Raw genomic sequence first — 13,434 nt, forward strand, 5'->3', positions numbered from 1 at the left:
AAACACACAGTGAAACCCAGGCTACCTAAATATGGTTCCCAATCAGAGACAATGACGAACACCTGCCTCTGATTGAGAACCATATCAGGCCGAACATAGAACTGGACAAACTAGACATGTAACATAGAATGCCCACTCAGATCACACCCTGACCAACCAAAACATAGAAATATACAAAGTAAACTATGGTCAGGGTGTGACAGGAACTGACAGCATTTTAGCAAGATGAAATCTTATTAAAATCTGTCCATTTAAGCCCCAAAGAAGAATATGACACTTAAAAAATTTTAAACATCTGACAAGCGACTACTTGGTTATGGTCATTTTCACGTTTTCATAAATTCTTAGAATGTTTGGGAATTACGTATACTCAGGCATTTGTGAAATATATATAGCAATATAGATTGTGAAAGCAGACATGCATTTGGACAATTAATAGACACTGCAGGAAATAAATCCAAATATAAACATCTGTCTTGTCCAGCACCAGAGTCTACACAGACCGATGCATTATAGCCAATCAGAGCTACAGTAGGAATTTATACAAACAAGCCATTTGCCACACGGGTCTGCCAACATTAACTTTTAACTTGGCCATGTGTTTACAGGCAGTTGCAACATTACGACCTTTAGATCATTAGAACGCATTTGCCAAAAGCCACAAAATACTCCTAAATGGATTTCTGCAAATATGTAAACACCACAAGAGTGTAAGAAATGACACTGGAGAAAAGAAACAGGTACGGGGAGTTGACATTTAATTAGAAACGGACATGCAATGGGACAGGAACAGGGTCAGAACTGGGAAACACAAAGACAGATTACAAACAATGTAGCAGCGGGGAACAGAGCTGGGTAACTGACTAATATAGGGGAGGTAATAAACAGGTGATTGAGTGAGTCCAGGTGAGACCAATATCGCTGAAGCGCGTGACGAGGGAAGGCAGGTGTGCGTAAATGATGGTGGCAGGAGTGCGTAATGCAGTGGGAGCAGGCGTGATACAGGAGTCCTCTTACATTTGGGAACATACAGTCATTACAATCATATTGATAAAACAACCATGATAACATAGGCTCTCTCTTCCTCAGAGAGCAAGATGAGTTCAAATGTAATGGAGGGACATTAGATAAACACTTATCTAATTGTAGCCTCCTAGTCCTTTTGCAGCTTGCCTGCCAATGCATGCTAGCTAGCTACTTCCAGACACAAATGAGAGAACACCTCACTCTGGCCATTTTACTCGACACAGCAGACAGGGTTAGGCTGTTTACATGTTATCTAGAGCATTTTTGACCTACTATTACTTTTTTTGTCTATGTGTCCGGTCACATTCTGGGGGTATTGCACCCGTTTGGAAATTCATCAGTTGTTCTGCGCTCTGGCACAAAGACGAGAGTGCTCTGAAATCAGAGTAGATAGCCAGAGTGAATTTGAGAACATGAGATATGCTAACTGGATAAGAGTTGTTCAAGTTCTTGCTAGCTAACCAAATGACCCATGCATCTCTAGTTGTGTATAGCTACCAAAAATGCGGAAAAAGTCAGTCACTCACCCATTCCTCCAATGTCATGACATGACATCCTCCTATCGTCCTGGCTAGCTATCTAGCTAACGTTAGGCTATGTGTTTTTAGCTTGCTACATAAATATACACTAGCCTATTAGCCACGTTATGACTGACTGATCATTTCCCTTGCTAGTCTGATTGTGTTGACATTCCCAGCCTTAGTTACATTTGTCCGTTTTCGTCCAGAATATTGAGTCATTGAAACTGAAACAGTGCAACCTGAATGGAGGCAGTAAACAATGTTCCAGGCCAGCTGTGATTTATAACCTGATAGCAGTATTTTTGGGACTAAGAAATGTATTGGTCAATTATATTAATCATGCATTGAACTGCATCCATCTATTCTGCCAACAATGCCTTAGTGTACGTCATGGAACATTAAGTCAAAAATAACCTATTTTTAAAACCTCTTATGAAGTTGGATTTGTAGCATAAACTGGGCATTTTATATTTTCGACTGATATTATGATTGTCTATTTGTTTCATATCTGCAAAGTAGTTAAAACGCTGTCCATTTCACTTTAAAACTTAGGTCACCAGTTACTTTGTACGCTAAAGGTGAAATGTTTTTTGCAATGGGAAGTAATAGTTTCAATTGGGAAATGCTTAATGGTTGTGTTTTCGTATTCTTATGATTGGGTCCTACTGGCTTATTATGTCAGAGTTTATGGACTGCTTATCATTTAACATCATACTGTGTGTGACTGCTGTCTTTCCATCAGCTCAATGCAGTGGTGTAGTGGTGCCTGGAAAAGTGGGTACACTGACATTTTGTCCAAATGTTCCCTGACAGCCTGCCCAGCGAAGTAAAGGCAACCTGTGTGAAAAATCCTGTTTTCCTATGTTTTTTATTAGTTTTCCTATAGTCCACAACAATGCTTAAACCACATCAATCTGATTGGGTAGGACTGTCATGGCCTGGCTCCTCATTCAGTGGGTCTCTGATCACCTAGGCCCATCCATGTCTACGCCTCTGACACAAACAGCGCATGATGACAATTGCACATTACAAATAGCCTACTAACCAACAGTTCACACTAAACTTTTTCAATACCTGCTTTGCATACCCATTGCTGCCTTAGTTAGCATTTATGGGAGATATCATGTTGAAATGTCTTTCCTACCCTACCGGCTACCGATGTCGTTCTTCTGTGAGCTGCTCCATGCCAAAACCAGTTGAGAGCTGCGCACTCTTACTGCCTGCAGATGATATTCCGTAGAAACTAGGCTGTGTGTGCAGCATGCATGTGAATATATTTCACGTGTTTTGCGATTGTGTAGGCTACTTTGTGCAGGATTTCTCTATTGTACTACAAAATTGATGTCTTATACTGTACCTCCACTACACTACTTTGATATGCATGAGTAGGGATTAAGAAGTGAGTATACGCAATGCCCATTGAAAAATTAGTGGGCATATGGCTTATACCTGCCTATAGCCTCTACTATACCACAGGCCCTTTTGTGTTTTACATAAAGTGCACTCTCTTATGAGTGCGCTGATTTTATGGTTGCTGTCCTATCAGAATCACCACCGTCACACAATGAAGGCCTGTAGGTTTGCCACTGCGCAAACACGTCTACAATAGATATAAAGGCTGTTAAGATACTGTATTAATTTTTCAAGAAAGGAGTATATAGATTTGGCCTGGTGAAGCACTGACTGAATGGAAGCTGATAATTATGAGTATTTTACTCTGCTGGTCTCAGGAAGAAATGATGAGTTCTCACTGTTTGAGACAGTGTCAAGACCGAGTACAAATGTACCCGACACCTAGACAAGAACAGACACTCAATATGTGGTCTCGAGACCAAACTCGAGACCGGTCTCGAGTACTACAAATCTTCAAATTTGTATACATTTTTTTTTCTCTCTTTATTTGGACAGGGAATACATATTGAGACCTAGGTCTCTTTTCCAAATGCACCCTATATGATACAATACAAAATACACATTAAACACATCCTCTGGATACATTGACTTCAATACAAAACCTTGGAGTCTCATGGTTGTGACCCCCTTCCATAGACTTCCAGAGAACGTCCTCAAACCTATCAGAGCTCTTGCAGCATGAACTGACATGTAATTTATACAAATTAAAAACTGAAATACCATATTTGCATAAGTATTCAGAACCTTTATTCGGTACATTGTTGAAACGCCTTTGGCAGCGAATACAGCATTGAGTCTTCTTGGGTATGACGCTACAAGCTTGGCACACCTGTATTTGGGAAGTTTCTCCCATTCTTCTCTGCAGATCCTCTCAAGCTCTATCAAGTTGGATGGGGAGCATTGTTGCACAGCTATTTACAGGTCTCTCCAGAGATGTTAGACCGGGTTCAAGTCCGGATTCTGGCTGGACCACTCAAGGACATTCATACTCATTGTCCTGTTGGAAGGTGAACCTTTGCCCCAGTCTGAGGTCCTGAGTGCTCTGGAGCAGGTTTTCATCAAGGATCTTTGTACTTTGCAACATTGACCTTTGACCCCATCCCAGTCCCTGCTGCTGACATCCCCGTAGCATGATGCTTCCACCACCATGCTTCACCATATCTCCTCCAGACATGACGCTTGACATTAAGGCCAAAGTGTTCAATCTTGGTTTCATCAGATCAGGGAGTCTTTAGATGCCTTTTGGATAACTCCAAGCGGGCTGTCATGAAAGCCATTTCCCAGTAAGGCACGTCTGGCCACTCTACCATAAGGCCTGATTGGTGGAGTGCAGCAGAGATAGGTTGTCCTTCTGGAAGGCTCTCCCATCTCCACAGAGGAACTCTAGAGCTCTGTCAGACTGACCATTAGGTTCTTGTTCATCTCCCCGACCAAGGCCCTTCTCCCCCGATTGCTCAGTTTGGCTGGGCGGCCAGATCTAGGAAGAGTCTTGGTGGTTCAAAACATCTTCCATTTAAGAAGGATGGAGGCCACTGTGTTATTGGGGACCTTCAATAATGCTGAAAAGTTTTGGTACCCTTCCCCAGATCTGTGCCTTGACACAATCCTGTCTCGTAGCTCTACGGACAATTCCTTCAACCTCATGGCTTGGTTTTTTCTCTGACATGCACTGTCAACTGTGGGACTTTATATAGACAGGTATGTGTCTTTCTAAATCATGTCCAATCAATTGAATTTACCACAGGTGGACTTCAAAAAAGTCGTAGAAACATCTCAAGGATGATCAATGGAAACAGGATGCACCTGAGCTCAATTTCTTATCTCATAGCAAAGGGTCTGAATAATGTAAATAAGGTATCAGGTTTTTTTTATACATTTGCAAACATTTCTTAAAACCTGTTTCACTTTGTCATTATGGGGTATTGTGTGTAGATTGCTGAGGAAATACTTTTATTAAATCAATTTTAGAATTTGGTTGTAACGTAACAATGTGGAAAGTCAAGGGGTCTGAAAACTTTCCTAAGGCACTGTATATTTCTTTCACTTTTACTTACTTAGCTAGCAAATGCAGCTAGTTAGTTTAGCCTACTCAAACACCCGGTTCAAACAGAGAGGGATGCTATGTTAGCTAGCTTGTTATGGCTGTCCAACACTGGAACTCTTCCAAGGTAAGCTTTTGGTTTTATTAATTTATTGCCACGGGATTACTGTAAACTATACTGCATGATTGTAGCAGGTATACTGACACGTTATTTCTAGTAGCTATGGTGACTAAAATTTGTCTTGGAAAGTTCTTTTCACCTGGTAACAGACAAGTGATGTGTTGTGCACTGAAGTCCACATGCGAAGGGAAAATGTGAAAGGAGGAGAGCGCATATATGCAGGAAGAAATTATGCAACGATCAAAAGGATCATGCTGTATATATGTACGTAAACCTTTGGATGCCATCTACCATAGTGCCCTTTGTTTAGGTACAGGCCACAGTTTTGATACTCATCACTGTATACTGTATCAATAGGTTGGCTGTACTTCGCTAAAGACCCGTAGATATCTACATTAGTCCTTACCTCATAAACTTTTGTCTTATCTAAATTTTCTGTTGAAGTATAGACACCTGAGTTGCCTAACCCATTCACAGGATTGGTTAACTGTTGAGGTTCTTACAGTCTCCACCAAGCTAGTTAAATCTGCTTTTAGTTTTAATGCACGGTATTGCTGGAAAAAAATTATAAATACATTTTTTATCTTGATGTTCTGGTGCCGTTCAAGCAAGTTAAAGTATTGATTGGTGATTTATTTGTGGTTGATTTGTGGTGTTTCATTTCTGCTTAGCATGACTGTGTTTTTGTATTTTAATGTCTGTGTATATATACACAGTGCCGATGAAAAAGTATTTGCTCCCTTTCAGATTTTCTATTCTTGCATATTTTTTTTTATACTGAATGCTATCAGATCTTCAAACAACCAAATATTAGATGAAGGGAACCTACGTTTTCAAATACGTATTTATGTATTTAATTAACAAAGTTATGCAACACACAATTCCCCGATGTGAAAAAGTAATTGCCCCCTTACATTCAATAACTGGTTGTGCCAACTTTAGCTGCAATGACTGCAACAAAATGCTTCCGGTAGTTGATGAGCAGTCTCTCACATCACTGTTGGGGAATTTTGGCCAACTCTTGCATGCAGAACTGCTTCAACATTTGTTGGTTTTCAAGCATGAACTGCTCCTTTCAAGTCCTGCCACAACATCTCAATTGGGATTAGATCTGGTCTTTGACTAGGCCATTCCAAAACATAAAATGTATTTATTCTTGATTGTGTGTTGGATAATTGTCTTGCTACATGACCCAGCTGCACTTCAGGTCGCAGACAGATGGCCTGACATTCACACTACCACCTAAGTAGTGATTGCACACCTTTTCGTATTGGTGCCCCATGGGAATCGACCCCACAACCCTGGTGTTGCGAGTGCCATGCTCTACCAACATAGCCACACATGACCTGTAGAATTATCTGATACAGAGCAGAATTCATAGTTCCTTCTATTAAAGCAAGGGGTCCAGATCCTGAAGCAGCAAAGCATCTCCAAACCATCACACTAAATCAAATCACTTTTTATTGGTCACATGTTTAGCAGATGTTATTGGGAGTGTAGCTAAATGCTTGTGCTTCTAGTTCCAACAGGTTAACTAACTATCACAATTACCTAATACACACAAATCTAAATAAAGGAATGGAATAAGAATATATACAGTGGGGACAGTTGTTGCCTTCTCACCAAGCTGCTTGCCTATTGTCCTGTAGCCCATCCCAGCCTTGTGTAGGTCTACAATTTTATCCCTGATGTCCTTACACAGCTCTTTGGTCTTGGCCATTGTGGAGAGGTTGGAGTCTGTTTGATTGAGTGTGTGGACAGGTGTCTTTTATACAGGTAACGAGTTCAAACAGGTGCAGTTAATACAGGTAATGAGTGGAGAACAGGAGTGCTTCTTAAAGAAAAACTAACAGGTCTGTGAGAGCCGGAATTCTTACTGGTTGGTAGGTGATCAAATACTTATGTCATGCAATAAAATGCAAATGAATTACTTAAAAATCATACAATGTGATTTTCTGGATTTTTATTTTAGATTCCGTCTCTCGCAGTTGAAGTGTACCTATGATAAAAATTACATGCTTTGTAAGTAGGGAAACCTGCAAAATCGTCGGTGTATCAAATACTTGTTCTTCCCACTGTACATATAAATATATGGATGAGCAATGACTGAGTGGCATAGGCAAAATGCAATAGATGGTATAAAATACGTTGTATGCTGTACATATGAGATGAATAATGCAAGATATATAATACAGTATATACTGTACATATGAGATGAGTAATGCAACATATATAAACATTATTAATGTGGCATTATTACAGTGACTAGTGACCCATTTATTAAATAGGCCAATGATTGACCGTTGGTGTGAGGTTCTTACTGTGGAATGCAGTGTTTGGTTTTCACCAGCTATAATGGGACACATGCTGTCCAAAAAGTTGACTCAGTGTGCCAAAAAGCACTTGGATGATCATCAAGACTCTTGAAAGAATGTGGATGGACAGATGATTCAAAAGTATAGCTATTTGGAAGACATGGGTCACATTATGCCAGGTGAAAACTGTATTCCAATCAAATAATTATGCAATTGTTAGGTTATTTGTTCCCTCAGGTTCCATTTATCTAACATTAGGTTATGGTTGAAGATCTGATAACATTCAGTATAAAAAATATGTAAAAGTAGAGAATTTGAAAGGGGGCAAAACGTTTTCACTGCACTGTATATTACAGTTGTTGTCACACGCTGATCTGTTTCACCTGTCTTTGTGCTTGTCTCCACCCACCTCCTAGTGTCGCCCATCTTACCCATTATCCCCAGTGCATTTATACCTGTATTCTCTGTTTTTCTGTTGCTAGTTCGTTTTGTTTGTCAAGCCTACTAGTGTTTTTCCCTTTGCTCCTGTCTTTTTTTAGTTCCTGTTTTGTTGTTTTCCCTGTTTTGACCATTCTGCCTGTCCTGACCCTGAGCCTGCCTGCCGTTCTGTACCTTATGGACTCTGATCTGGATTACTGACCTCTGCCTGCCCTTGACCTGTCGTTTTGCCTGCTCCCTGTTCTAGTAATAAACTTTTTTTACTTCGACACTCTGCATCTGGGTCTTCTCCTGAAACGTGATAGTACGAACTGGCCATGACTGACCCAGCATACTTGGTCCAGTGCCGCAATGCCATCTCCTCCCAAGGAGCCACCATTGGAAGGCACAAGGAGTTTCTTAGTGGTCTTATTGAAAGGTGACAGACCTTGGCCGAACGCCATGACCGAGCATTGAACACATTGCTGGAGCAATTCCGCGAGTTGTCTGTTAGGCAGCCTACCACAACGTTAACTTCCCAGCTCCTCAGTAACCCACCTCCCCGGCCACCCTGATTTCCCGGGAACCCAGTTTACCTTCCCCGTAACACTTCGATGGAAAGTCGGGCACCTGTCGGGCGTTTCTCGCTCAGTGTTCCCTCATCAACAAGCTGCAGTCCTCCTCTTTACCCTCGGACCGCTCTAAGATAGCGTACCTCATCACGCTGATGTCCAGGAGGGCTCTCGCCTGGTCTACGGTAGTATGGGAACAACAGTTGGCCATTTGCCTCAGTCTGGAGGAGTTCTTGGTGGATGTGAAGAAAGTTTGATGCTCCATTGTCCGGGAGAGGAGGCTTTCCGGAGTCTGCCAATTCACCTCTTCCGGAGCTGATGCAACTAGGCAAAGCTAGCCGAACGTCTATACAGGCTTCACACAAAGAGTTGCATGAATTGCAGGACTACTGGTAATTTCGTCGCCAATGCCCACTAAAAGGGCAGAGGACTCTGTGTTGGAGCCTATTTGTTCCTGTTTAAGAAATATGACGTAGGCCTACCTGTTTGAAAGACAAAATTAGGCTTAGGCTATAGGCTGCTATATCCATAGATTTTATCCGTCAATTCCTTCACCCACCATGCACTATTTTTAAATAGCCTACCTCCATGTCAGTGAGGGGCTGTGAAATTAAAACGAACGCTCGAGGCCTAGGTCATAGGCCAAGGTCTGTGGCGGTCATGAAACTTTGTCAGCCAGTTGTCATGCAAAAGACTACCGGTCTCAGGGTAATTAAACATGAATTGACAAACATGTTTAGCATCTCTATGCCTCCAATCATACAAGCTGCATACAAGCTGCTTATGTGTGCCTTTGGAACATCTACTTTGAAAAAAAGTCTAATAAATCAATTGAATATACACCATCACAATAGATCCATTACTTATTTTAGTCTGGCCTAAAGAAAACATTATGTCCATGAAGAAAATGTATTTCAGAGGAACAGAGTTGGCCTATTGTATGTTATCTGGCTATTCTCCATGCCATAGGCTGTAGGATTATTCATTTAGCTGAGAAACTATGGTGATAAGTCCCATGCCATTATTTTATATTAAATTATTTTATGATAAGAAAAATACAGTTGAACATAGCTTAATAAAATAGGAAAGGATATTGGGGGACATGTATGAACTAGAATAGTGAATGGAATTGGTAGCAGAGAAAAAACCTGGGCACGAGTGTGTGTCAGGAGTGATGTGAGACAGGCGCTGCTAACACCGTAGGCTTAGATTTAATGTAAGCGCAAGTACTGAATTTACCCTTAGCCCTGAGAACCGGACATTCGTTTTTCCAATGACCTGAACCCTGACAGTAGTGACACTCTTCACTAAAGTCAGCTTTACCACAGGAGTCAGGCACAACCCTAATTGAATGAAACTCTGCCAGTGAACCAGAGTATCTTGGTGAGCAAAGCCCAAATCTCTCCGAATGCCCCCACTCAATCCGAATACGGGGCACTGCAAAGACAGTTTTGTGAGTCAAAACATACTTGTCCCCAAAACAACAGCTTCACAGCCCTTGGGAAGTCATAACTGCAGAGGCGGAACACCAGCGATTAAACTGTGAAGATAACTCTCGCACAAACCCAACATGAGTTTCTTTATCATCCCTTTTTGTAATCCTCAGGAACCAAGTCGTAAATCTGTAACACAGCCATATTAACCTTATCATAACTGACACTGTCGGCTACACTAAGAGCTGAATATGCTTCTTGCGCTTTACCAGTCAACACACACTGCAACATTTAAGTGCGGTCAGAATCACGTCAACTCCTAGCGTCAGCAACACGCTCAAACGTCACAGGGTCCTTCTCATTAAATTTCGGCAACAACATCAAATGTGTCCGGGGCACAACCGAAAGAAGAGCGACCCCTTGGTAAATCTGGGTCACCGTCCCAGAGCAAACTCTCCCCTGAGAGCTTTCCTTCCCTAACCAACTCTAGCCGCTCTTGTTGCAGCTTGATTTTAGCACACTCCAAATCCTGTTTAAATTCCAATTCCTTTTACTCTAGCTGCAACAGAAGCAGTTCTTTCTGCTGTTCAAAAAGAAGACTACTAAGGCTAACAGATGGAGCAGCCAATGTAACAAAATTAGCTGCCCCAGTGGTAACTTCAACAATACCACTCTTCATCAGATTGGTCTTCAATATCAACCCTAACATAATTTTTTAGACGTTTATCACTAATTTCAACCTTGTAGTGTTCAGTTGTTGAAGATTGCTGTTCTTTAGTACATAATTCTAACAGTTCCTCTAATGGAAAGCGAATGAACTCGTCTACGTAAGACGCTATAGTCACAAGTAAATAAAATAAAAAATATACAAATCTCGCTCTTCCCCTCTGCTAAGCACACCAGACCACAGGAGAACTGACAATCCCACTGGGCACCACAGAAGAGAGATTAGATATATATGGATCTTCCCCAGAACCTACAATAACTCAACCCTAGTCTTTGTATGGATTTGCGGTGGGTAATTACGCAGTGTAGCCCACTGGCAAAAAATAAATAAAATTTAAAAAAAACAGCGTGGGAGCATATTTCCTCCAGCCACGAATGTGCCCCCGAGACAACTGCTCAGTCCACGGACACCACACAAAAATAAACAAAATAACCATGCCAAACATATTCCAAAGAGGGAAAAAGAAAAGCTCCGGGTAGCAAGTTTCACTACCCTACTCAAATCTCCCACTGAGGTATACAGCCGATTGTACTCCTCGGACTGATGTTCCAACAGCAAGTAGAGAAAGAGTCTGGGCAGGGGCCTGGAAACTAACCAATGTACTCTCTCCAACGCAGCACACAAACTATCCACCACAGTGGCAAGTTTACCAAACAAACAAATGCAACCAACACTTGGCCTACCAAACATTACAACTCAAAAGCTGTAACAAAAGATGCAAACAAAGCACCTACAGAGTTCTCAAACATTAACTCCACATTTTCTCCCAAACACAACACACATTGTAGTAAGCCCAACGACACTAGTATTAGGCCTTCATAATTAGGCTATACGTCAAAATGTCTAGGAACCAACCTTATGATCCCGTACAAGCCCCCACTTGTCACGAACTAGCTCGAAGTTCATGGAGATAAGGAATAGCAAAATATATTTATTAACTGAAATGGTGTCAGTAATCAGTAGTGTAAGTGAGTGATTGTTTGCATAAATGTGATAATTTTTTAACCTTTATTTTACTAGGCAAGTCAGTTAAGAACAAATTCTTATTTTCAATGACACCCTAGGAACAGTGGGTTAACTGCCTGTTCAGGGGCAGAATGACAGATTTGTACCTTGTCAGCTCGGGGATTTGAACTTGCAACCTTTTGGTTACTAGTCCAACACTCTAACCACTAGGCTACCCTGACACCACTTAATGAGGGGTGTTGATAGGTGCCAAAGCAAACAAAATAAAAATGCCACAACCAAACAGTGTGTATGCATGGAGAGAGTATCCTCAATGAATGGGGAAGAGGTGTATTTATCCTGGGACACACCCGAGCCCAAAATGGGACACCCGTGTCCTATTTTGCTGACAACCCTCCCGGCTCAGCCCACCGACATCCTATTAAGGAAAAACAGAGCAAAGAGAAATAATTCGGCAGACGGAGTGGGAGGGTCATCACACAAAGAAAAAGCCATATCTCAGACTGGCCAATAAAAAGAAAAGACTAAGATGTGCAAAAGAACACAGACACTGGGCAGAGGAACTCTGCCTAGATGGCCAGCATCCCGGAGTCGCCTCTTCATGATTGACGTTGAGACTGATGTTTTACATGTACTTTTTAATGAAGCTGCCAGTTGAGGACTTGTGAGGCATCTGTTTCTCAAACTAGATACTCTAATGTACTTGTCCGCTTGCTCAGTTGTGCACCAGGACTCCCACTACTCTTTCTGTTCAGGTGAGAGCCAGTTTGTGCTGTTCAGTGAAGGGAGTAGTACACAGTGTTGTACAAGATCTTCAGTTTCTAGGCACAAAGGTAAATGGTCACGCCAATACAGGGTGCACATACAAGACCGGCCCAAAACCAGGACCCAACCAGTCCGGAGGAAAAACAAAGGGAAACGCACTACCACAAACATACACGGAGGAAAATAAGGCCGCACAAAGAGCAGGCGGGCCTTACCGGCTTAAATAGCCCAACTAAAAACCTAAACAAGAAACAGGTGTAACCAATAAGACAAAACCAACAGAAAAGGAAAAAGGGATTGGTGGCAGCTAGTAGACCGGTGACGATGACCGCCGAGCGCCTCCCGAACAGGAAGAGGAGCCACCTTCGGTGGGAGTCGTGACAATGTTCCTGTCGTGTCTTTAGTATCCTTAATGTGAAGACTTTTATTTTTTCAAATCAATTCTCTATGTGTAATTATTATTACATAATTAAAATAATCATGTAAATGTTAACTAGGAAGTCGGGGCACCACAGGATTTTTTTTATAGTCTCTATTTCCCGAATTGTCTCTTCAGATATTTTCATATCTTATCAATTAGTCTTCCATTAATGATCATTAATTGTTACCTACTTAGTCTCATTCCAGACCTCTGCACAAATCCTAGTTTACATAATGAATCAGCAATATTCAAATTGGCTTAATTATTTATTTACTATCTAAATAATCACACAGAATTACATACATACAAGAGGATAGATTAGACATTGATTACAAATCATGCCTTAAAAAGTCCCTTGTGGACTAACCCGATATGACAGCTGGTTAGACAAAGGGTGGGGGAAGAAAGAGCGGGAGGAGGAGCGACAAAGGAATGGGTCTCTAACGGACCTTGAGAAGCTATGCTCAGGTAAATACAAAATCTTATGCACTCTAATAACCGCCCATTCAGAAAAAGAAAATGCAATATATATATTTACGATTGAGCTGGGCTTCGATAGATGGTCGATGATGTAAGACTCTGGTTTACCCAGTAGAGATCGCCATTGTCCTTTGTAGAGTCTTTCTGTTCGTAGTGTTGATTAGAGTGGATACGTTGGAGTACCCTATAGTTCTTAGAAGACTGTCTGTGTCTTCG

Source organism: Oncorhynchus clarkii, chromosome 6, assembly GCF_045791955.1.
Source record: "Oncorhynchus clarkii lewisi isolate Uvic-CL-2024 chromosome 6, UVic_Ocla_1.0, whole genome shotgun sequence".
Classification (NCBI taxonomy): domain Eukaryota; kingdom Metazoa; phylum Chordata; class Actinopteri; order Salmoniformes; family Salmonidae; genus Oncorhynchus; species Oncorhynchus clarkii.